The 24115-nt window shown below is 37.1% G+C and overlaps 1 protein-coding gene and 1 long non-coding RNA gene across 2 annotated transcripts in view; one reads left to right on the top strand and one right to left on the bottom strand.

The window, feature by feature from the left end:
- Positions 1–4726, bottom strand: part of LOC139130243 (uncharacterized) — a 74686-nt gene extending 69960 nt beyond the window's left edge. The window contains exons 1-3 of the mRNA XM_070695992.1: positions 4458–4726; positions 1245–2506; positions 418–510 (exon numbers count right to left, since the gene is read on the bottom strand). The gene's annotated coding sequence lies outside the window, so the exon portion shown is untranslated. The remainder of the gene's footprint in view (positions 1–417; positions 511–1244; positions 2507–4457) is intronic.
- The window catches only part of LOC139129767 (uncharacterized), a 462294-nt gene that overhangs the window by 286153 nt on the left and 152026 nt on the right, over positions 1–24115 (top strand). The window lies entirely within an intron of this gene.

Below are 24115 nucleotides of genomic sequence, written 5' to 3'. Positions count from 1 at the left end.
TGTCACTTTTTGGGCTACAGGTTTCAACCGATGATATTATTTGATTGTGCAAATGATTTAAATTACAACCGTGATATTGACATGGCATTGTAGTCATGAATCATTGAAAACCATGTTTGAGAAATGACTTTCATTTGTATAAAATTGGTCACTTTGAAAATTGAAATATGATTATAAACTGTTTCCTAAAAGCAAAGTAAACTTGTATATCATTGCCTCAAGCATGGACTCACATGCGGTTATTTTAAACTAGCTTTAGATCTTAATTGTCGAACATATAGCTTTTACAAATTTGATCGACCTTAAAGGTTGCGCACAAGAAGAAGTGTATCCCTTCGTGTAAAAGGGATCATCTTAAATTTGTACACATTTTGCATATATTGCCTTAGTCAGGGTCATTTGATTTTATATTCTGACCTCGAACTTCCTCAACAGTCTCTTCGTTTCCAGTGTCTGCGGTAACAACCTCATTAGTTTCTTCTTCCTCCGTAACTTCTGATTGTTGATTATCTGGAATGTGACGGAAAACAGGTTTGTACTATTTACTCGACGATAATGACCATGTTATTTGGGGAAAAACTTCACCAAATTGTCCATGCTTTGTTGTAACCTAATGCTGTCTGCGCTGCCATTAAGCTACTAGATGTAAGGTATCAAGATACAAAAGTAATGCCGACAACGCATGTGTCTTTCATGGTGCACTTTCTACAAACTCAGTTCAAACAGGTTACCCAGACATCTATTTACTGAGGTTATAAAATATCGTAACAAAATGGAGATTCTAGAAATCACATTGAATAATGAAGCATAAGATATTATGTATGTCATCATCATCATCATCATCATCATCGATTGCAAGTTATTGAATTGATTCAACTACGTCCATGTACTCGCCCTGAAACAACGATAAGCACGTCAGTCACGTTGCCACACACGCTGATATGTATATGATATATATATATATATATATATATATATATATATATATATATATATATGTATATGATATACTCATAGCCCCTTTGACATGTAAGCTGTTCAGATCATGTATGTCACAAGTTGCTACCTGGCATACACAGGGACCGTATCCCGAAAACATCGTTGCTTCCACACATGTCACAAATATCGTCAATTTGTAAACGTGTACAAAATCAGTTATTGTATGTCCTTGTGCGTGCACTTATTATTTCAATTGCTGCAAGCACCCGTCTCTCATTAATCCTCTTATATAAGTGGCATATTACCTGTGGTGTTTTCCTCGACTGAGGCCTTAGCGATTGTGTGTGCTGCTCTATGACGTCAATGATCATTTGCCTCATTACTTCTTTCACTTTAGAGACAATTGTTTTAACTTATCTCTAATTTCGGTTGCTTTTTTCAAGCATTGCTTATATTTGACTACTGTGTTGATTATTCTTGCCTTCAGATTTTCAAAATTCTCTTGCATGTCGACAACTATGTCTCCTCGAATTCCCGAAGGTACTGCTTAACCGGAGTATGTGACGGGGACCCCTCAGGAATTATCACTGGTTTGCACAGTGTCATGGCATTGAGAGAAAGGTCTACGGAATTTGGTGACGATGGCGGCACGAGAACGAGGTGCGACGTCTTCAATTCGTGATCGAAATCAGCTGGCGGAAACGGCTTAAATATAATTTTCTGTTTCGAATGGGGATTTAGACGTGCAATAACTTTATCTTCTTGTCCTTTACGAACACCGATAATTTTCCATGTTGGTGGATCAATGTGCATATTTGTTAGGTTTTCAGCCATGGCGTACATAGCTTTAGCTAGAATGCTTTCACTGGTCAAGTTTGCTATATCGTTTTCATCAACTAATGTCAGTATGTGAAAATGTTCGCCTTTTGGCAGAAATGTTAGAACTTCCACTTCTCGATAGAAATTCTCTTCATCTGGGTAATGTAAAAGTCGGAAATGATTAAATTTGGCAAGGAGTTCTTTGGCCTGATACTGGAAGGTAAAGTACTGGAATAAGGATGATCCTATCGAAAATATGGCAGAGCTTTTTTCAGATAATTTGAAATATAATTGTCTCAAAAGTTCAAGTCCTTCTTGATCATAATCAAGGTTGGACTCGAGTGTATCATGAGAAAATACATTGATAAGACAGAATGCAGCATTTGGAAAGTACTCTTGTCGAATTTCCTCTGCGGGAGGGGAAGTTTTCATATCAAAGCCGAACACAACTTTAACGTTTTCAAGCTTTATCAAATCGTTATAAAATACTTCGGGTTTGTGCAACCAACTAAGAGCTGGTTGTTCAAGACGCAAGTGGATTGGAGGCTTTGGTGTTATCAACTTTAAACCAACCTTATGACAGAAGTTTTGGTCATGTCCGGTCATTTTGTAAACGGTACAATAGACTGCGAAGCCGATAGAATGAAGCAAAGTGATCAGAAGTCTAAGAGCAGCAGGTATGCCACCAGTGATTGGCCAACCTACGGTAGTGCTGACAATCAACGCCGCTGGTGGATCGGCAGCAACCCTGTCACAAAGCAAAGAGAGAAGAGTCGTGTTAACTCAACACCAAAAGATTCAGATATTTTGTAACACACACTCAAAGGTGTTCTTAGGAGCTTATTGTACATTCTAGGCTTGGCACACACATGGGACGTTTTGAAGTAAGAGAAGGCAAATTAAAAAGAAGCAACTATATTTTTGGTAGTTTCATCTTGCCATACTCCCTCCCTCCCTCTTTTCCACCCCATCAAAATCAATACAATATGATTGAATTTGTCTGTGCTTCGTACAACAGTAAGTGACATCAACCGTGAAATTGTATGCAAAGTTCATCAGCTTGATGTGCATACGACAGAAGACTTAGGGTAGCTGACGATGGCAAATTTGCTACCCTCTCAACATAGCTAAAATTGGTTATCTAACCCGATAGCAACTATGCTAAATGGGGTCGTAACATTTATAATGAACGTAAAAGCAATATAAAAATACATTAAAAGTTTTTGACATGTGCAGATAATAACATTTTGCCGGGAGGTGTACAGCAATAGACGTCCTGTTAAAAAACTTGCAAATGATTTCTCAGGTTGATAACAACGCCATTGCTACTCTTTTCCCAGGTCTCTGAATTTACAGTTATAAATCGTACATGAATCAACATCATGTTTACTCTTAGGTGAAGAAAGCATCCGTAGAGATAAAACTTTTTGGATTTTTTTCATCTGTCCGTCATTTTTGGGTGAAATCGTTTATCAATAACTCTGTCAAATGTAGCACTAACAGACACCAATATTATATTGTTAGGCATGATCTCTGCAACTTTAGGTTGTAACCAATTATTCCATTGACAGCTCATTGCACAATTAACGTTATATGTGTAAGAGGTCCTCATACCCTAGGCAAGTAGAAAGAGTACAATGACCCGACAAACAGTTAAGTTTCCTTGTCAAAGATAACTGCTCAGATACATGGGCTTTGACGCCCTCTGTGCAAATAAATGCTTGATATTGAACATTCGTTTAACTGTGTACGACCAGTTGCCGGTCAGGTGACTGAGTCGCACTTAACGGTTCCGTGGTATTGAGTTCACGGGGCATTCGTGAAATGTTGCATTGCAGACAAAGCGTCAATTACTGAGCAAAATACATGAAGTCTGCCGAAGCCAGTCATCGTTTGGACGACAACTTAAGGAAGGAAAAGCAGCCGACAGTACCAAGCATATTTTGAATTTTTTGAATTCAACTGCCATACAGCTCCCACTGTGCTCTCCGCTTTCCTGATTTGCAAGGCAAACTGTCCTCGAAAATATTACCCATAGATTTATGCACAAAAATATGTTAGGTCGACCGAGACCACTTACAAAGACTTTCATACTTCGGATCGGGTATAATTGAGTGGGAAAAAACTGTCAGCAGTCTAGACGTATCATGGATTGTACATCAATATTTGCTAGTCACCAGCAGTTAACGTCACCAGACGATTATCACGATCGGTAGACAACACATGTAGGTTTTTATATATTCATTTACCAATACGCACCACAGAAGAATAGCAGTTTCGTGTCATGATACTGCTATAAAATGTGATCAGTTATCGACGAAGTTCTTGTAAATGACACTTTCTATATTTCGCTGCGGTGACATAGTAAAAAGTCCAAACACAGAGACAAAGAGTCAACTTAATATTTATGACATCGCTTTGTTGTAAAACCGTGCTCTGTTCGCAATACATCTATACTGCAACAGTCTTTACGGGTCAGAGGTGTCCTCACTGACCTTTCAGAGTAAACAAGGGTAACCTCAGTGCGACTACCAACTGTATTGATATGCAAACGATGTCTACAACCTCGAATAAACATAAATGTCCGAGTCTGTAAACTGCTCATTGTGTCATATATATCGTCGACATTCTTTTCCTCTTTGTCCATGAATATGTGAAAATGTCACAGTGTTCACAAAATGTCATCATTTTTTATTTACCTTTCAGAACTCACGGTCCCCGAGTCTTGTTGGCCGCCATTACCAACTGACAATTCAGCAGGCACACCCACACTATCGTCGGCAGCACACGGTCTTGCGTCTGGTGTCGCCATTCTAGCTGTCCGCGAACGAATCAGACAGCAGGTTGTACTTGAGTTCGGAGAGGAACACAATAATGACGTGATTCCGTTCAAGGAACTCGGGAGAATGAACGCAGAAGACAGAGACAGTGTCGCACATGCACATCCAAATACTTGTCTGTGCAGAACTCTTGACTGGGTTGCGTGTCGATAACTTACAACACGAATCTTATACGCCTGCCGTGACGCAGTTCACGATTATTTAGCATGTCACATTCGTTTGCAGTTTCGTTTCCTTTTACGCTTTTCACATCATCGAATATCTGTCAATGTTTATAAAATACCATGAATATTATGTGCTGAACTACATCAAGCATTGTATGTGATGAATAGTGTCGAATACGACTTGTACATCAGCCCAAATGGAAACAATTATTCCGATTATTCATGATAGGTAGGTTCTCCTGAGGTTAACCATCGATCTTTAAGTAACATTAAGAATTGCAATATTGGCCTCTGCCAGGAAATATTTATAGTACAATTTAAATAGGGAAAATTATGACTAGTTTGCTCAATGTGTGTTTCATATTTTTGGACAAGGCACTATACCGGCCACATCTTCACTCTATAATAGTTGCGCAAAATAATGGTGACCATTCCTAAAACGCAAGTGTGAAATTTCATGACCCTTCAAAACTGCCCATCCCTTCATAATGACTAAAGGCTCCCTAATCATTTGGTAACAGCACCTTCCTGAAAAGTTTCATTAAACAATGAAATCAGACTGGCAGCTACTTGATATTTCATTTTAAAGGCATATAATCCAATAGTTTGAATTTGAAAGTTAAACTAACATTTTACATCTACCAACATTTAATTGTCTTATTATGACTTTATTTATAGTACACTGTATGAATCACTTAACAACATTGCCAATTGTCTTTTCTAAATGAACAGAGGACCAACATATATTTGTTTTTGTTAGGGGAGCGTCATAAACTTTTGAGTTTAACCGATGGGGAGGATCATAATTTGTGAGCAGTTGACGAGCAAGCATTTTCTCCCAAACTACCCGGCCCGCCGCTGGTAAATTATTACGTACAGTCCCTAAAGCTGGCAAAAAGGAATGAATGAATGGTTTAAGGTAAGTTATCCTCAATAGAAGAAAATTAAAGGACTCGATCACTTGTGTCCCGCCTGCGGTCAGACCACCACAGTTACTGTGGTAGAAATTTGAGAAAACTTATGTCGCCCTGCAGATGGGAAATTGTGCCCTTTTTAGTATTTGCATCTTAACTCGAAATAAATGAATGCCAGTCACATCGAAATTTACAAGAACATTTGCCCACCCTTATCACTGTCATGTACATTGATAACGCACCTACCATTTTTGAAACTGTAATATGCCTGCCAAAAATATTTTAGCATTATAAATATGATACGGCCCCTTTGGATAACGGCTCAGAGAGTGACGTATTGTGAGCTGATAACGACTCACTTAGCCAGAGTCCATATAGGGCTGCATTCTGGGTATGATGTCGGGTTTGAAGGCACTTGAGACGAACACCATATGACTGATATAAAACTGTCACAAAGCCTTCACTCAGTAGTCCGTATTATAGTTATCACTGTGCCCTCCGTTATTGTGTGGGCGAATGTCACCAATTTTACAGCTTATCTGATCATTTATTCAGTAGTTTTTAACAACAAAATTATTTATGCAGGTTTTGGCCTTCATTAGTCGCATTTGACGTTCAACAAAAATTGCTTGTTGCAAACGTCATTTCGGCTCCAATTCTTAAATATTAACATCAGATAAATTGAAAAGTCAGACGTCAAACTTACAAACGCAGCGTCCATTTCGAAACTCTGCGTGCATGCAAGGCAAACCCTTACATATTTTGAAAGGTAGAGCCTCATTTCTGACGGTAACAAGTGTGTCACATGCAGTTAAACTGTGTTTTGAATCACGTAATACCCAGAGAGTTTTCAGCAAATGTAAGGGGAGTATCATTTAACAGTGGGTGGGGTACTGTTGTGTTGTATACTTTTAATGCCAATTTTAATCTCGGGAGCCTTCAGAGTCAATAAAACAAGCGCTATAAGGTATATACCGGCACTATATACGGTGACATTCCACTTCCTATAGGTACTGTATTACCTGAAGTGGCATTTACAACACAATATCTAATATAAAGCATGTTTGACACCATGTCCTCATTGTTGTAATGTAGACATATTTTGACACTTGAAGTGTTTACTTTGTGACACACTTCGAAACGATGGCATAAATCTCTAGAGCGTTGTAATTTAAACACGACCTTTGTGTCGTCAGCGATAAGGTGACAAAAAGTTCATCCATTGACTGCACATGTACGTCGTTCATCATTGAATTGACTCTCTGTGACCTCTTTATTTCACAAGCTAGATTTTCAGCGCTGTTCAATTCGTTTTTAGTGTCAGATATTCTCTCCATAACAACGAAAGGTACACATCGAATATATCCAATACGTCTGTAGTGAGATAAGCATAGCACACATTTATCAAAATATGAAATACATATCGTTGAAAGTGTATCCAGATTGACAAATGATACATGCAACAAGAGAGAATATGTTGCTTCCCTGTTGTAATATCACGCCATTTTCCTGTGTCAAGGAACCGTCATCATAAAACCAAGCTAGTACACATTTTTCCTTTGATTGTTTGATCTGTACGAGTCAACCGTCATGAACCACGGAATCACACAGCGAGTCTGGGAAAACAAATAATTGGATTAGGCCTACTCTCACCTCTTTCCCCATCGCAGTCTGTTCATTTTACTTTTAAATTACTGAATCCTTAAATATGTCAACTTCAAGTGGCAGTGTCAGAATTCGTGTCTACAGGCATGTATGACCAGTATAAAAGCAAAGTTCAACTTTCCGCATATGAACCTCTCTCGTACCTACTTGCAATAAACATCGAGGAAATCATTGTTCAAAATGTTTGGTAGATGTCGAATTCAGAATTCATACAACTATACATCGTGACTGACTTGGACGAGCAACCGTTATTTGACATTAATTATTGTTATGTGACATAATAACTTTGACGGTTAGCAAGTGTTCTTCAATTGTCCTTGCCAAAATTGTGTCACCGTTTCACGATACGCCAATCTAAGTTTTTATATAAAGGCGCGATTTTACTCACAATGGCTATTCGTTGTTTATTGAGTTAGCCTGATTTACACCTACACGATATTACTTGATCTAACAACCAAGATATTAATTAAATAGTGTCAATAGCTTTCCTATTTAAAGTATAAAATTTAATCGAGTGCTCGTATGTAAAATAAAATATTGTGTCACGTGTATTTTTGTCCAACAGTGATAAACTGGAAACACAGTCAGTTCTGTTAACCAGAAAAAGAAATCATGATAAATAAGCAACATCATAAAAAAATTTCATTTGATATAGGCGACATGTACTCTTTTTAGCGGCGATATATATGTGGCTATTGATAAATTTGCCTCAAGACATAGTCACGAGTGGTTAAAAGCCCACACTCATTGACAACTTGAAATTTCTACATCTTTTCTTTGACTGATCGAATCCCAGAACAGCCGAAAGAATATTTTTAATAACTTACATTCCTTATCAATAATGCATGCCCAGCGTGTCCGCTAGGTTCTTGAAGTTTTGACACATAATATTTTTCGCACTCTCAGGATCCTCCAAAACCAATTTTCTTGCCTCCCTGTACACAAAATATCTAGCACAGTGATGTTGCAATTTTCGTTCCCCCCTTTCATAGATCTCGAGTGAAATTTTACGCCAGTGTTTCTCATGACCAAGTGGAGATCGTGATAAATTAGTAAAATAGTACAGCTGGCCGTTCTCTATTGAGAATTATTTATCTGAACTAAGGTTTGGTGGGTATTCAATTTGACATTTAGCAATTGATTTGCAAATTGATTTAAACATATCTCAATCAACAGTGATCACCAGCCCACGAAATCGCCTCATGTGCATTGAAAAGTCCAATTTCTTTAATGTCTGTACCTCGATTTGACACATGATTTGACTTTCGTTAAGTTGGGCATCTTTTTGTCGATATATTGACGGCGAACAAAGTAATAACGTAATTTAAATTTGTTCTACTGACCCCGAGGTCAACGTACAGATATACGTATTACTAGAATATTGAATTTAACACACTGTCGTTACAGTGATGTTGCTACACACTAGCTGTGTTTTGGCGTTTCACCAGAACTGGTATTAGGTGTAATAGGCAGGGGATTCAAAGTCAAAAACGTGTTGCAAGAAAGTACTGGTTAATTCGTTATGAAGGTGACAGGTTCACAACGAGAATAGTTCTCTGATTGGCAGTCATAGCGATGATGTATCTCAGTGTACGTTACTGATTTATAGGAACACGCCTGCGAGGTCAGAATAGACGGTCCTCTGACCTTTCAACACCGACTAAAGGTAGTCAATGAATCGCGTTTAATGGCAATTGCAACTTGCCAGGTCAACGGAATTTCCATTACTGCAAACCAATGTATGAATCAGTTCCTATGAAATTCTGAGTGTGTGTATTTCGAAGGAAAGGGTTGACCTGTTAACTGGATTGTTTTCAAGGAAAAATAAATGATGTAATGGCGGTAATTGTTTTACAGTAGGTTGACATCAGTGCCTGGTTACAAAAAATATCTCCGATTTGGCATCTCACAGCCTACCTTGCATTCTACTTGGAAATTGACTTTTTGACAAAATTGTTTCAGCTAAGCGTGTTGAAGAAGAGAAAATCTAAAGAGAGGAATTTTGAATGCCCTTCCTATTTTGAGTGAAGTCAAGTTGCGTTGAATGCACTCTATAGTAAATACGGAAGAATTCAGTTTGCTTTCATAGATAGGTAAATCAGAAATTGGATATCATCAAAGATGCACTCTATAGTTAATACGGAAGAATTCAGTTTGCTTGCATAGATAGGTAAATCAGAAATTGGATATCATCAAAGATGAAGTATTTTGTTCTGCTCAGAAACAATACTATGAGCATGAACATAATTTGCAGTGATATTTTGTAACACTTGACATTGCAAACATGCTGCTGAGGATGAATTTTAAAAACTGAGTGAGAAAACTTAAGCATGTCATATCGAAACAAATTCACGCTGGTTCAATTTCATGCATGAAATCAATGCCGGTTATCTCAGTTCATAATGTAACCGTATCTACTTTATGACTTCGCCAAACGAATGTGGTTCTACCAAATGGAATCAGGTCACGTTGTACTTCAGATAGCTTGTTAGACTCACGACACTACGCCAGTTCTCAAGTAACTATACCACAGAGATTGTATTCAGTGTATAGTTATCAGCAATAAATCGAAGTATAAAGGTAATTTGCGTCGACGTGCTTTCATGAAGTCTTTTTTCTTTTTTTACGGAAAGCTGCAATATGGTAGTTCATCGAAAAATCCTTATATATTTGAAAACTTGAATATTATACTCAAATACGCCAGTCTTTCATGATGCCAAGGTTCTGGAAGCATTGAAGACCAAGGAAAGGCTTATGTTATTCTTGACAACAAATCTATGTTGCTATGATTTCAAGACAATCGTAACAAGCGCGCTCAATACGTTCCACCATCTGACAAATCGTTGGTTACATCAAATAAAACAAACTGAATGACGGTACTTTGTTTGTTTGTTTGTGCATATGTTGTCCTGCCAGGGACACTACATCAATTTCATGAAACTTGACCGAGGAATGTTTTTTGCATTGCATCGGTTCAATGACAGAGAGATACAGAATTTACAAGTATCTTATGTTTGTAAATCGCACAAATGCACTTTGTCTTGGCAGTTTAAATATTTAGAAATTCACGGAGCCAGGAATAACAGATCAAATCATGATGAAGCCATTGTCTTTCAAGATTAATGATACACAAGTAACAAATTTTGAAAAATACTTTGAATAACCTGCAAGCGTTTTAGTGTTTTGGATTTTTGTTGAAAACAAGAGGGGTTATAATGTAGCTAAAATACATCATAACCATACTAGATAAAGGGAAGGGTTTAAGTAAGCGTCATCTTAACATAGTGAATTAACAGACATAGATAAATTTGCTATAAATTCAGCATGCATGGCAATGACTCAAAAATAAATAATTTTGGGTTTTTTCCAATGTCGACATAGAATGCTTGGTTCGAGAAACTATGGAAGTAAAATGACTCCACGGGCATACGGAATCTAAATTTGAAGGTAGATCCAAGTTGGAAATAAATTCAAAGCAATCAGTACACTCTTACTATTGACCAATGATAGCCATGCTTACAATAACCCATACATGACCTTATTTTCCGAATCCGCGCAGCGAGCGGTACACAGATGGTCAGGGAACCAGACTAATAATTGTTGTTTCAAACTCGATCGTTGGGCCAAAATCGATCATTGAAGTCGCAAGAAACCTGCATAGCTGGAAATTAAGACCTATATTAGACGAGTTATATAGCCTGAAATGTATTTGATGATTTTTCAAAAGATGAATATCTGATTTGTTTCAGATATACTAAGATCACATACACAGCCCTCATCTGTACCAACCAGAGTACTATGAAAGAATTGTATCCGGGCTTTCGCACAGAGGAGTAGACCTCCAATAGCTGGATAGAATTGTGAAATGCCTGGTTGTCTTGGCTGTATAGCGTTTGTCAGGTGTCGTGTAAATTGTATTACAATTTATGTAATCAAAAATATAGCAGGACAGTTTCCAGAGATGCTCAGATTATATTTCAGTTCGAATACGCAGTAGCTGTCGAGTCGGCCTCTAACCCACGCGATCGCTTGACTGCATCGCGTTGCCGAGCGTGTTTCTATAATATGTGTGTCCATGGAACACAATAAATGTCCTCAACTGAACACATATAAGGCATTATTTGTTTCAGGGCAACTTTGATACGATTCCATGTAGATACAAGGCGTAATCAGTCTGTTTCAGAATTCAATTTACATATTTCACAGAAATTTAATTCAGTTTTGCAGATCGCACATGCCGGCACGTAGGCATGGCTATTATCATCTATGACATCAGAACACATGCGAGACTTGGACTCGGCATACAAGTCGTTACATGAGGAAATAGAACCAGCCGCCATGGGCGTCACACGAACAGAGTCGACCTACTCTGCAAACCCAGACAACAGCATCGTGAAGCGGGGGCCCTGTTTTAGGGTAGACAAGCAGACATTTAAGGCACATTTCGTAATTCGTTTCTGTGTTCTCAAATCGTCACATGAACTACAGTGAGACAAAACAGCACACAGAAAGAACACCGAAAGCGAGTAGTTTACGCTCAATATTCGATTTCATTTACTATAATAAAATCAAAGTACGCTCAAGAGAAGTATCGTGCACGTTCTCCAGGCAGCAGACTGTTTAAAATTGAACGAAGTGATATGAAAAGTCACTTCTGACAGTATTTTGCTCAAAATTGTCGTGATACAGACACATAGACACATACAAATACGAACAAATACACAAACAAACAGACAGACAGACAGACAGACAAACAGACAGAAGACAGACAGACACAAACACACATATACACACAGATATATATATATAAATATATATATATATATATATATATATATATATATTATATATGTGTGTGTGTGTGTGTGTGTGTGTGTGTGTAACAACAAATCAAAACACGTGTAGTGAAGCTGATGTCTTATAAATTTCATGCAGAAGAAAGTGTAATATAAACTATAATGTATTCGATCAATGAAACGGTTGTATGAATTTACCTAAATTTAATATATACTGTAACAATACTTATATATTTAGTATAGAGAATTCATAGATATGCCCTCATTTAACCAATATATCTGGATGGGGTTAGAGATTGTATTCAGTGTATAGTTATCAGCAATAAATGGAAGTATAAAGGTAATTTGCGTCGACGTGCTTTCATGAAGTCTTTTTTTCTTTTTTTAACGGAAAGCTGCAATATGGTAGTCATCGAAAAATCCTTATACCTTTGAAAACTTGAATATTATACTCAAATATGCCAGTCTTTCACGATGCCAAGGTTCCTGAAGCATTGAAGACCAAAGAAAGGTTTATGTTATTCTTGACAACAAATCTATGTTGCTATGATTTCAAGACAATCGTAACAAGCGCGCTCAATACGTTCCACCATCTGACAAATCGTTGGTTACATAAAATAAAACAAACTGAATGACGGTACTTTGTTTGTTGTTTGTGCATATGTTGTCCTGCCAGGGACACTACATCAATTTCATGAAACTTGACCGAGGAATGTTTTTTTGCATTGCATCGGTTCAATGACAGAGAGATACAGAAGTTACAAGTATCTTATGTTTTGTAAATCTCACAAATGCACTTTGTCTTGGCAGTTTAAATATTTCAGAAATTCACGGAGCCAGGAATAACAGATCAAATCATGATGACGCCATTGTCTTTCAAGATGAATGATACACAAGTAACAAATTTTGAAAAAATACTTTGAATAAGCTGCAAGCGTTTTAGTGCTTTTCGATTTTCGCTGAAAACAAGAGGGGTTATAATGTAGCTAAAATACACCATAACAATACTAGATAAAGGGAAGGGTTTAAGTAAGCGTCATCTTAACATAGTGAATTAACAAACATAGATAAATTTGCTATAAATTCAGCATGCATGGCAATGACTCAAAAATAAATAATTTTGGGTTTTTTTCCAATGTCGACATAGAATGCTTGGTTCGAGAATCTATGGAAGTAAAATGACTCCACGGGCATACGGAATCTAAATTTGAAGGTAGATCCATGTTGGAAATAAATTCAAAGCAATCAGTACACTCTTACTTAAGCAAATGCACCCCCTCCCGGCCCATAATGGACGAAAGCAAACTTTGCACGACATAATGTACGAGGCGAAGCCGAGTACATTATGAAGTGCAAAGTTTGCTTGAGTCCATTATGGGCCGGGAGGGGTGCATTATTGCTATTATTTATAGTTTTGGCAATGCCAGTGCATTTGTAGTTGTAGAAAACGAATAAAAAAGGAAATTTAAACTGAGTTTGAAGCCAGTGAGCGTCGTCCAGCATGATCGGCCCTGACTCTGTTACATATTACATGCACTCCACACTGCACAGTTTTTGCACCGGTCCGACTAAAAACTGCCCGGCAATGCCCGGCACTGCCCGGCGACAAACAGGGCACTGCCCGGCACGAAATAAGCGCGTCAGCTATTACAAGAAGTCGATATCTACATACCACAGACCACTAACTCTTATAAAAAACCATAGTTCAAGCCTCGAAAACGTCGATTTACTGGTTTATAGTTACGGCGTTCGTAACCCTACGCTGGGCACCGGCCCTACGCAATCTTGTTTACAGAACCAACTATTTACTGAGAGAAGGGGTAGTAGCCTATCGAAATTTAAACGAAACTTCGCCTTATACTTTGAAGTCTTGCTGGATGGGGTGTCCGAAAGCAAGTGCTTGCATATTGCATTTGACAGTTCCAGATTCCCGGTTCTTTTTTTCCACTTTTGATGTTAATAACATCGATGTACAATACATTATTCTGAGGGCTAGCTGGCCCAGCGTAAGGTTACAAACGCCGTAACTAAAGACCAGTAAATCGACGTTTTTGAGGCTTGAACTATCGTTTTTTAGGTTTTTAAAAGAGTTAGTCGTCTGTGGTATGTAGATATAAACTTCTTGTGATAACTGACGCGCATATTTCGTGCCGGGCAGTGCCCTGTTTGTCGCCAGGCAGTGCCGGGCATTGCGGGCAGTTTGTAGTAGGACCCACGCGTTCAGCAAAAAAAATGACCAGCACTTTCACGATTCATTTTGAATTGAAAAACGATGTATTTTCGAAGGAAATGAAACGTAACTGCATCCCCACCGTCTATAACGAACTTGAAACATCACCTTTAAATATCGTGCCATTCAAAAAGCCGACACGGTGAAGTGCCAGACATAAAGAAAACGGAATGTTCATGCATCAACATCAGCATGATCAGCCAGCTGCATGGTATCAGCTGATCAATACGATCATTATTATGCCGCTAGTAGTACAGCATTCATTGCAAACGATATCAACAGAGTTCAACAATGTTATTCAAGTGTTTATATTTCAATAATAATTGTGTCTATAAATTTAATTTTCGATGGCTTCTTGAGAAGAGCTATTTTATTTCGGCGAACAACAGAACTTGACGTATAAAACGGGTGCTTGAAAGGTACAGTTGACAAACATACTGGAGGGTTTCGGTACCGTCGCGATATCGAGAACAAGGCAAGGTAAAATCACAGACATGAAGAAAATATACAGACAGACTGACATACTTGGCCCATGGGAGAGTGATAAAGATATAACAAACAGCTGAATGTAATGATAAAATAGTTAAGTATAGGCCTATACAGGCACTGAGAGTGAATATGTTACAGCAATTTGATTAGTTTCTTTTCCTTTTCTACATCTGTGATAATTTTTAAGGCAATCAATCTGCAAGGCAGTTTATGTATTGACAAATATGTTATCTTTTACAAGCACACAGTAAAATGTTCTTGATTTTTCATTTACAATATTTGACATAGACTGAAATACATGAGATGCCACCAATGTTTACACTTTGCCCATACACCAGATACATGGAGAAATTTCAACATACAATCAACTCAGAAACCCTACAGGAAAAAATAAACATTGTTTTCTTCCAGAACAGCTGGTACATCCACATCTGCAACAACTTACAAACCAATTACACAAGGATGATGACACAAGAGATAAAGTTAAACTGTGGTGAACTTGACTATTCCTTTCAAATCCTTACTTGACATCTTACATTGTAAACTAAAATACACTGCATGGTTAATTGTGTACAAAAATACATTGGGATGGACCATTTGATAAGGGATGGTGTCTGGAAGATCGATGAGGTACATTATCTTTTTTATCCGATCCATTGTACATTCTTTTTCCCCACTCTCTCACCTTTTCTTTTTTGTCAAACCTTCTCTGGCTGAATTTTTTATTGGCATTTGTTTGGAATTTTTTCAAAATCTGCCAGAATTTTTTTACCGCATTTCAACACCAAATACAGTTTACTATATCAAATGCTTACTAAATCACCACATTATATACCGGTACTCTTACATGTAGTTCCAGTAGGTATAAAATTACCAAAAAAATCTTAAAATACAAAATGAAAGATATCCAAGTAAAACTGAAAGTTTCGCAAAGTTGTCCAAAAAATTGAAAATTCCGGATTTAACTTAATTTCAATATATCTTATTAACAAAAACCCTAAGGACCAGTTTACTAAATATCAAAGCAATCAGACTGGTAAATTTTGAGAAACAAACTTTTTGACCAAAAATGAGAAAAATTGCCCCCCAAAATACGAAATTGCAGATTTCATCCTAATTTTAAATATATCTAATCAACATAAACCCTAGGAACCTGTAAACTAGATATCAAAGCTACCAGATTAGAAGTTTTTGGAGAAAAAGTTTTTGACCAAAAAAGGCAAAAATTGCCCCAAAAATAAAAAAAATTGCCAGTTTCAACATACCTTCAATACATTATATTAAGATTAATCTTAAATACCTGTATACCAAATACATGTATCAAAGCTATCAAATCAGCAGTTTTTGGATTAAAAAATTTTTTATCAAAAATTGGGAAAATTGCCCCAAAATTACAAATATGACAATATCAATACAATTTGTACAAGCATGACTGAGGTCATTCCGAGGAACATGAATATTAGGTTTCATAGCATTCAGACGAGCGATTTCAGAGAACAAGAATTTTTGACTAAAAACGGAAAAAATACTCTAAAATACAAACATGCAAATTTCATCCGAATTTTTGCACACATAATTTAGAATACCTACAGAAATCTGCATACCGAGTTTCAACCAAATCTGACCAATGCTTACTGAGTTTAGCCATTTGTAGGGTTTTTCCTTTTTTCCCCTCATTTGCATATTTTTGGCACTGACATGTTCATTTGAACAAATTCACATCTCCACCCCTAGGTGCACCTGTACACCAAATACTAGGACAGTAGGTGCTACGGTTTAGGAGTTTTTGATCCGGACGGACTAACAGACATACATACATACATACATACACACAGACGCCATTTTCCACCTTATACGAATACCTCCCATTTGCATATATACATATGCATATATGGGAGCGTAAAAAACGATGAATGAAACTTGTCTCCGATTACAGTCAGTGCATCAGAATAAGGTGGCCGAGATGTTAGATCAACGGAGAGTCCACGGTCGTCACGATTGTTGGTAGTAGCTGACCTTGGACCGAGACTTTGAATGGCTCCGTAGTATATCCGTAGACACTTCCGGTCAAGGTTGATGACAGCAAGCTGCCGTTGTTGGCCCGTTTACGGCTGGTTCGAGTAGCCTTTCACGCTTGCATCGTTTACATGGCCACTGACATACATAATATGCCATGTGTCAAACCCAGTATCGTCTAGGAGTTTGCAAACGTACTGAGTTCTGTTTCACCTATACGGCAACGAAGCGAACCATTGTTGTAAACAAACGTACAACCAGCGTATCGGACGGGGACTGCATGCTGAGCGCCAGCCAGACAGACGACAAGTGCGTGCGTGAGGACTCAAAAAATATGATAAATCGTACAGTAAGACATTATTAGCAATATTGTGCACCATTATCAAGATTTATAGTTTTGTGTATTACATGGTTTATCCGATATTTTCCCTCCTTTTAAATGCGCAGTCCTTTTTTCGTTTTCAAAAAAAACTTGCTCGCTGTGGGGCCGCAATGCTGAATAATGGAATACATTATCAGTAATAATGTATGGATATGACGTCACAAAATTCACTGGTATTGACAAAGCTATAATATAATATTGACCAATGATAGCCATGCTTACAATAACCCATACATGACCTTATTTTCCGACGCAGCGCAGCTAGCGGTACACAGATGTTCAGGGAACCAGACTAATGATTGTTGTTTCAAACTCGATCGGGGTCAAAATCGATCATTGAAGTCGCAAGAAACCTGCATAGCTGGAAATTAAGACCGTTATTAGAAGCGTTATATAGCCTGAAATCTATTTGATGATTTTTCAAAAGATGAATATCTGATTTGTTTCAGATATACTTAGATCACATACACAGCCCCCATCTGTACCAACCAGAGTCCTATGAAAGAATTGTATCCGGGCTTTCGCACAGAGGAGTAGACCTCCAAGAGCTGGATATAGAATTGTAAAATGCCTGGTTGTCTTGGCTGTATAGCGTTTGTCAGGTGTCGTGTAAATTGTATTACAATTTATGTAATCAAAACTATAGCAGGACAGTTTCCAGAGATGCTCAGATTATATTTCAGTTCGAATACGCAGTAGAGGTCGAGTCCGCCTCTAACCCACGCCATCACTTGACTGCGTTGCGTTGCCGAGCGTGTTTCTATAATATACGTGTCCATGGAACACTATGAATATCCTCAACTAAACACATATAAGGCATTATTTGTTTCAGGGCAACTTTGTTGAGAATCCCATGTGGATACAAGGCGTAATCAGTCTGTTTCAGAATCCAATTTACATATTTCACAGAAATTTAATTCAGTTTTGCAAGATCGCACATGCCGGCACGTAGCCATGGCTATTATCATCCATGACATAAGAACACATGCGAGACTTGGATCAGCATACAAGTCGTTTCATGAGGAAATAGAACCAGCCGCCATGGGCGTCACACGAAAAGAGTTGATCTACTGTCCAAACCCAGACTACAGCATCGTGAAGCGGGGCCTCTGTTTTAGGGTAGACAAGCAGACACTTAAGGCACATTTCGGGGTATTTGCTTCTGTGTTCTCAAATCGTCATGTGAACGACAGAGAGATAAAACAGCATATAGAAAGAGCACTGAAAGCGAGTACTTTACGCTCGCTCTTCAATTTCATTTACCATAATAAGTTCAAAGTACGCTCGAGAAATATTGTGCACGTTCTCCAGGCAGCAGACTATCTAAAATTGAAAGAGGTGACACTGAAGTCACTTCTGATAGCATTTTGCTCAAAATTATCCCCAACAAACTGCATGGAATACTACACTACATTGGAGAAGGATAAGTCTGGCTTTATAGAGACAGCAAAACATGTTTTTTTATTGGTGGATACACAGACATTCCCGCCATACTGGTTTAAGCAATGACATCGTCTTCAAAATATCAAGGAAATTGCAAATTCAAGATCACAACCATAACAAATTTGTGCCAACGCCTTATGTGCTTCGCGTACCATATTATCTCTTTGGCTGGTGTTAAAGGCCGGGGTAATGTACTGAACGACAACATACCCGTCTACAGATATCGCGAACTGGCTGCACAGACAAGCAGAGTGAAGTGTAGGAAATTACCCAGGAAACTATGTCGTTCTTTGAAACCGTTATGGCTGTCAAAACGAAAACCTAAACTATCCAAACAGAGAGGCGTTTACACCAGATACTGAACAAACAAAGGCATTGGCTGTATTTATGCTCACTTGTTCAGATCCGCCAAGTCAAAAGGTCATACAAATTATATGACAGTCCTCCGAATAATGAATATCTTCAATTTCTTCGGACAAAAAACGTTTGTTTGAGATTGGGCTTCATGGATATTTTTACTTCACCTCTTTTTCAATATTTTGACAAGGAATGAGATTTTACAGACGTAGTATTGCATAAAAGAGCGGCTCTATTCTGAAGGATTTTTTCCGTAACCTTCTTCAAATTGATTGTGTTTTTGCAGCACAGACATATAAAGACAGCTCTACCAAGATATAACTAGTAAAAATTGATCATACTGGCTGCTTTGCTGCTAAAACACAGATAACACATTGCACTGTATGAATATCTGTCAACAACGTCACCCTAAACTTTATTTAACCTTTTACACCTCGTCAATTAACCAATAATTCTAAAACGAACAGCTTCTAGATGTGTGCATTAATGTATTTGTCATACAGAGTGTAATTCCTGAAAGCCACAGTCCTCTATTAATTGTTCTCACATCAGTGTCTGTTGACAGTGACTATTAACAGGGTGTTAGTTTTTGTTTTTTGTTTTCTTGATGAAACCTTGCTCTGATTTTAAAGATAAGACTGACAAAAAACATCATGTTTTATGTCAGTAAGCTGAATTGTTGGCGTAAGGAGGAACATATGATAACTAATTTTTGGGATATAATTAGACACGACCTTTTTTTACTGAAGCAAAGATCATGACGCTAACAGTGACTTTATCGTCGTGTCGAAGGATTCAGCGAACATAAGTAATCAAGAAATTCGACCGACCGTATTCCATGTAAAACTATTCGAAACAAACTGCTAAAATGTCAACGCCATCTTAGCAATGAAATGTTAATGGAGATGTCTAATGGTTTGTACATTCCTATTTCACAATCAACAACGACCATTTGACATTAGCCGGGGCTCACAGACTAATTTACAGGTCCGAGGGTAACGATTTGACTCATCACGGATTTCCCTAGCACAGCTAAATCTGTTAACTTCTCCTGTGAACAGACTTTGCCGTGATACAGACACATAGACACATAGACACATAGAGATACAAACAAATACACAAACAGACAGACAGACAGACAGACAGACAGACAGACACATACACACACAGATAATATATATATATATATATATATATATATATATATAATATATATATATATATATATATATATATATATATATATATATATATATATATATATATATTATAGGGTTATTCACAAAATACGGCCCTGTATGGACGAGGGCTCAGTGAGTGACGTATTGGACGAGCCGAAGGCGAGTCCAATACGTCACTCACTGAGCCCGAGTCCATATAGGGCCGTATTTTGTGTATAACCCTATTAAACCTATATATTATATACCTCCTTCCATTAATCGTCCGTATTAACTAATTCTATGGTAAATTTTGAGTGGAACGCTACTGCTCCGTAGTAAAAGTCCCTTGCGTTGGCACGAAGCCATTAATTTTCAGTACAGTACAAGCAAACTTCGCTGAATGTTTTCAACTTAATTAGTTTTTTAAAATAAAATCAATTGCATTTAGACTCAGTTTTGTGTTAAGCGTTTTTTAAACCTTATACTACTGATACCTTTTGGTGGAAGTTGTTATAATGTCTATAACTCACCGTAAAATAGTTTGTTTACATCCGATAATCGCTAGGTCAAAGGTCAAACAGGTGCGTCGCGTGTCTCCCGTATTCGGGACTCCGCGTACTATACAAAATACGGAAAGCTATTGGACGGTCAAACTCCCATAGTTTACGTTAGTAGGTGTATAATATATATATATATATATATATATATATATATATATATATATATATATATATATATATATATATATATATATATATATATATATATATATTGTGCTCGATGCTAAAGCAGAGCGTTATAAATAATAAATATAGTGTGAACCAAGCTACGTATTCACTTGAAATCAAGCAAAAGTATACAGCATATATATATATATATATATATAATATATATATATATATATATATATATATATATATATATATATATATATATATATATATATATATATATATATATATATATTATTTTTTTTCAACTCCCATAGGTTACGGCAGTAGGTGCATATATATATATATATATATATATATATATATATATATATATATATATATATATATATTATATATATATATATTGTGCTCGATGCTAAAACAGAGCGTTATAAATAATAAATATAGTGTGAACCAAGCTACGTACTCACTTGAAATCAAGCAAAAGTATATATATATATATATATATATATAAACTTCCTTTTGCCTGAAAAAAAAAATATATATATACATATATATATATATATATATATATATATATATATATATATATATATATATATTTTTTTTTTTTTTTTTTCAGGCAAAAGGAAGTTTAATGTAAACTATAATATTTTCGATAAATGAAAAGGTTGTATGAATTTACCTAGATTTAATATATACTGTAGCAATACTTATATATTTAGTATAGAGAATTCATAGATGTTCCCTCATATAACCAATATACATGGATAGGGGTTAGAGATTTTGTTCAGTGTATAGTTATCAGCAATAATTGGTAGTATAAAAGTACTTTGCGTCGACTTGCTTTCATGAAGTCTTTTTTAACGGAAAGCTGAAATATGGCAGTTCAACGAAAAATCCTTATTCTTTAAAATCTTGAATGTTATACTCAAATATGCCAGTCTTTCACGATGCCAAGGTTCTGGAAGCATTGAAGACCGAGGAAAGGCTTATGTTATTCTTGACAACAAATCTATGTTGCTATGATTTCAGACAAACGTAACGAGCGCGCTCAATACTTTACACCATCTGACAAAGCGTTGGTTACAAAGAAAACGAACTGAATGACGGTAGTTTGGTTTTTTGTTTGTGCATATGTTGTCCTGCCAGGGACACTACATCATTGTCATTGAACCTGATCGTTGAATGTTTGCATTGCATCGCTTCAATGACAGAGAGATACAGAACTTAAAAGTATCTTATGTTTGTAAATCTCACAAATGCAATTTGTCTTGAACACAGTTTAAATATTTCAGAAATTCACGGAGCCAGGAATAACAGATCGAATCATGTTGCCGCCACTGTCTTTCAAGATGAATGGTACACAAGTAACAAATTGTGAAAAATACTTTGAATAAGCTGCAAGCGTTTCAGTGTTTTGGGATTTTCGTTGAAAACAAGAGGGGTTATAATGTAGCTAAAAGACACCATAACCATACTGAATAAAGGGAAGGGTTTAAGTTAACGTCATCTTAACATAGTGAATTAACAGACATAAATAAATTTGCTATAAATTATGCAAGTTAAAAACATAGACCCTGAGGTCTATGGTAAAACCTATGTTTGTACACGGTGCTCGCCCATGTGCTAGGCCTCTTGGATTCCTGATCTCTTGGCTGCACGCTCCAAAGTCCCTGACGTTCTGCGCATGAGTGAAAACGAGCCATCGACTTGACACGACCCTCGGAATGGCCATCCGAGCAGTAGCGTAAAACATAGTGACATTTTTGTTCAATAAGACTGTTCGTTAATAGGGAAGACATCTGCCAGGTGTACTGTATAAATTTGATGTTTTCAGGTATGAATACTCATGTTATTGGTCAGGGAGGGAGGATAGCGTATTACATTTCATGTACCATATGTTAATCAAAGCTGAGTAGACCGAGTGGGATCACGCAATGCAGCCGGCGTCGATAATATTTAGCCGTCACAATTGCGAAATAGGTGGCGTGATTGCTTGTATCCAGTCATCAATTTATAATCAAAGACGAGAAGTACACATAACTTTACAAAGTTCTAGACAAACGTGGTGTTTCTAGGAGAGAAAACAGGCGATTGCCGATTTTAAATTGCTTTATGATTGAGTTTTTCATTTTCGAACATTTCATTCATCTCTTCAATATTCGAGGTCAATGCACTATACAGTGTAAATGTAGGTTTCATGAACGCTTTCGATTCTGTATGACTGTCCTGCAATATACAGTCTCTAGGGCCATTTACTATATCTTCACTATCATTCAAGTTCAAAGGGGAAATGAGACAAATTTCTTCAAATTTCCTAGCAAACCACTAACAACTTGGCTTAGCTGATAAACTAAAACCTGCCTCCCTCATACGAACCTCTTTAGTGTGACTTGATTTTATCTCTATAGAACCTAAAAATTGGTTAGATATCAGGGTTGTATGAACACGTCTGTAGCAGGCCCGTTATCAAAGGAATGTATACAGTGATGTTATTTATGAGTGCATCCAGTGTTGTGACCACATGACTGAAATACTGGTGTACAAATACCGGCGTGTCAGTGTTAAATTTACTGGGCCCGTTACAGGGTCTGAAAATTTGTCAGATTTTAGAGGTGTATATTTTCAGGAAAAAAAGCCAATTTTGATGACGGAAATGAATACAGGCATAATTGTGTGAAAATTAAAAGTTATTAACCCTGTTATAAGTCTGTATTCACATTGCTGTGTACAGTCCTGTAAATACAGTGATGGGACAGGCAGAAAATTCAGGCCCTGTCACATCACTGTGTCTACAGCATTGTATATAGCCATGCCATCACATCACTGGTCACAGACTCATACATCAGCCCCTGCCACAGCAATGGGAGTCTTTACTGACACAAACTTGTACCAAAGGGTTATGTTAGGGTCTGTACAGGGGCTGTCACAGGGGTAAATGTTTTTATTTTTGCTGTGTATGAACATTATCCTGGGGCCACTTGTATTTATTTACCATTTATGCGGTGATACAGGACGTCGAAAAATTACATTGCACTGACACCATAATGCAAACGGGCGACCTTTTAGGTGTTGACCCAGTTTGATAAAGTTTGTCCATCGCTCATGCCTGAAGTATTCTTATATCATGCAATACAATTTAAATTGATTTCTGAAGTTACTTATCTTTTGTTAATTGGTATGATTGATCGATTCCCTTTTGTTTAACCAAAGTCAAACTTGTA

This window comes from Ptychodera flava, chromosome 3, assembly GCF_041260155.1.
Source record: "Ptychodera flava strain L36383 chromosome 3, AS_Pfla_20210202, whole genome shotgun sequence".
In the NCBI taxonomy this organism is placed as follows: Eukaryota; Metazoa; Hemichordata; class Enteropneusta; family Ptychoderidae; genus Ptychodera; species Ptychodera flava.
This window is presented reverse-complemented; position numbering and strand designations above follow the sequence as displayed.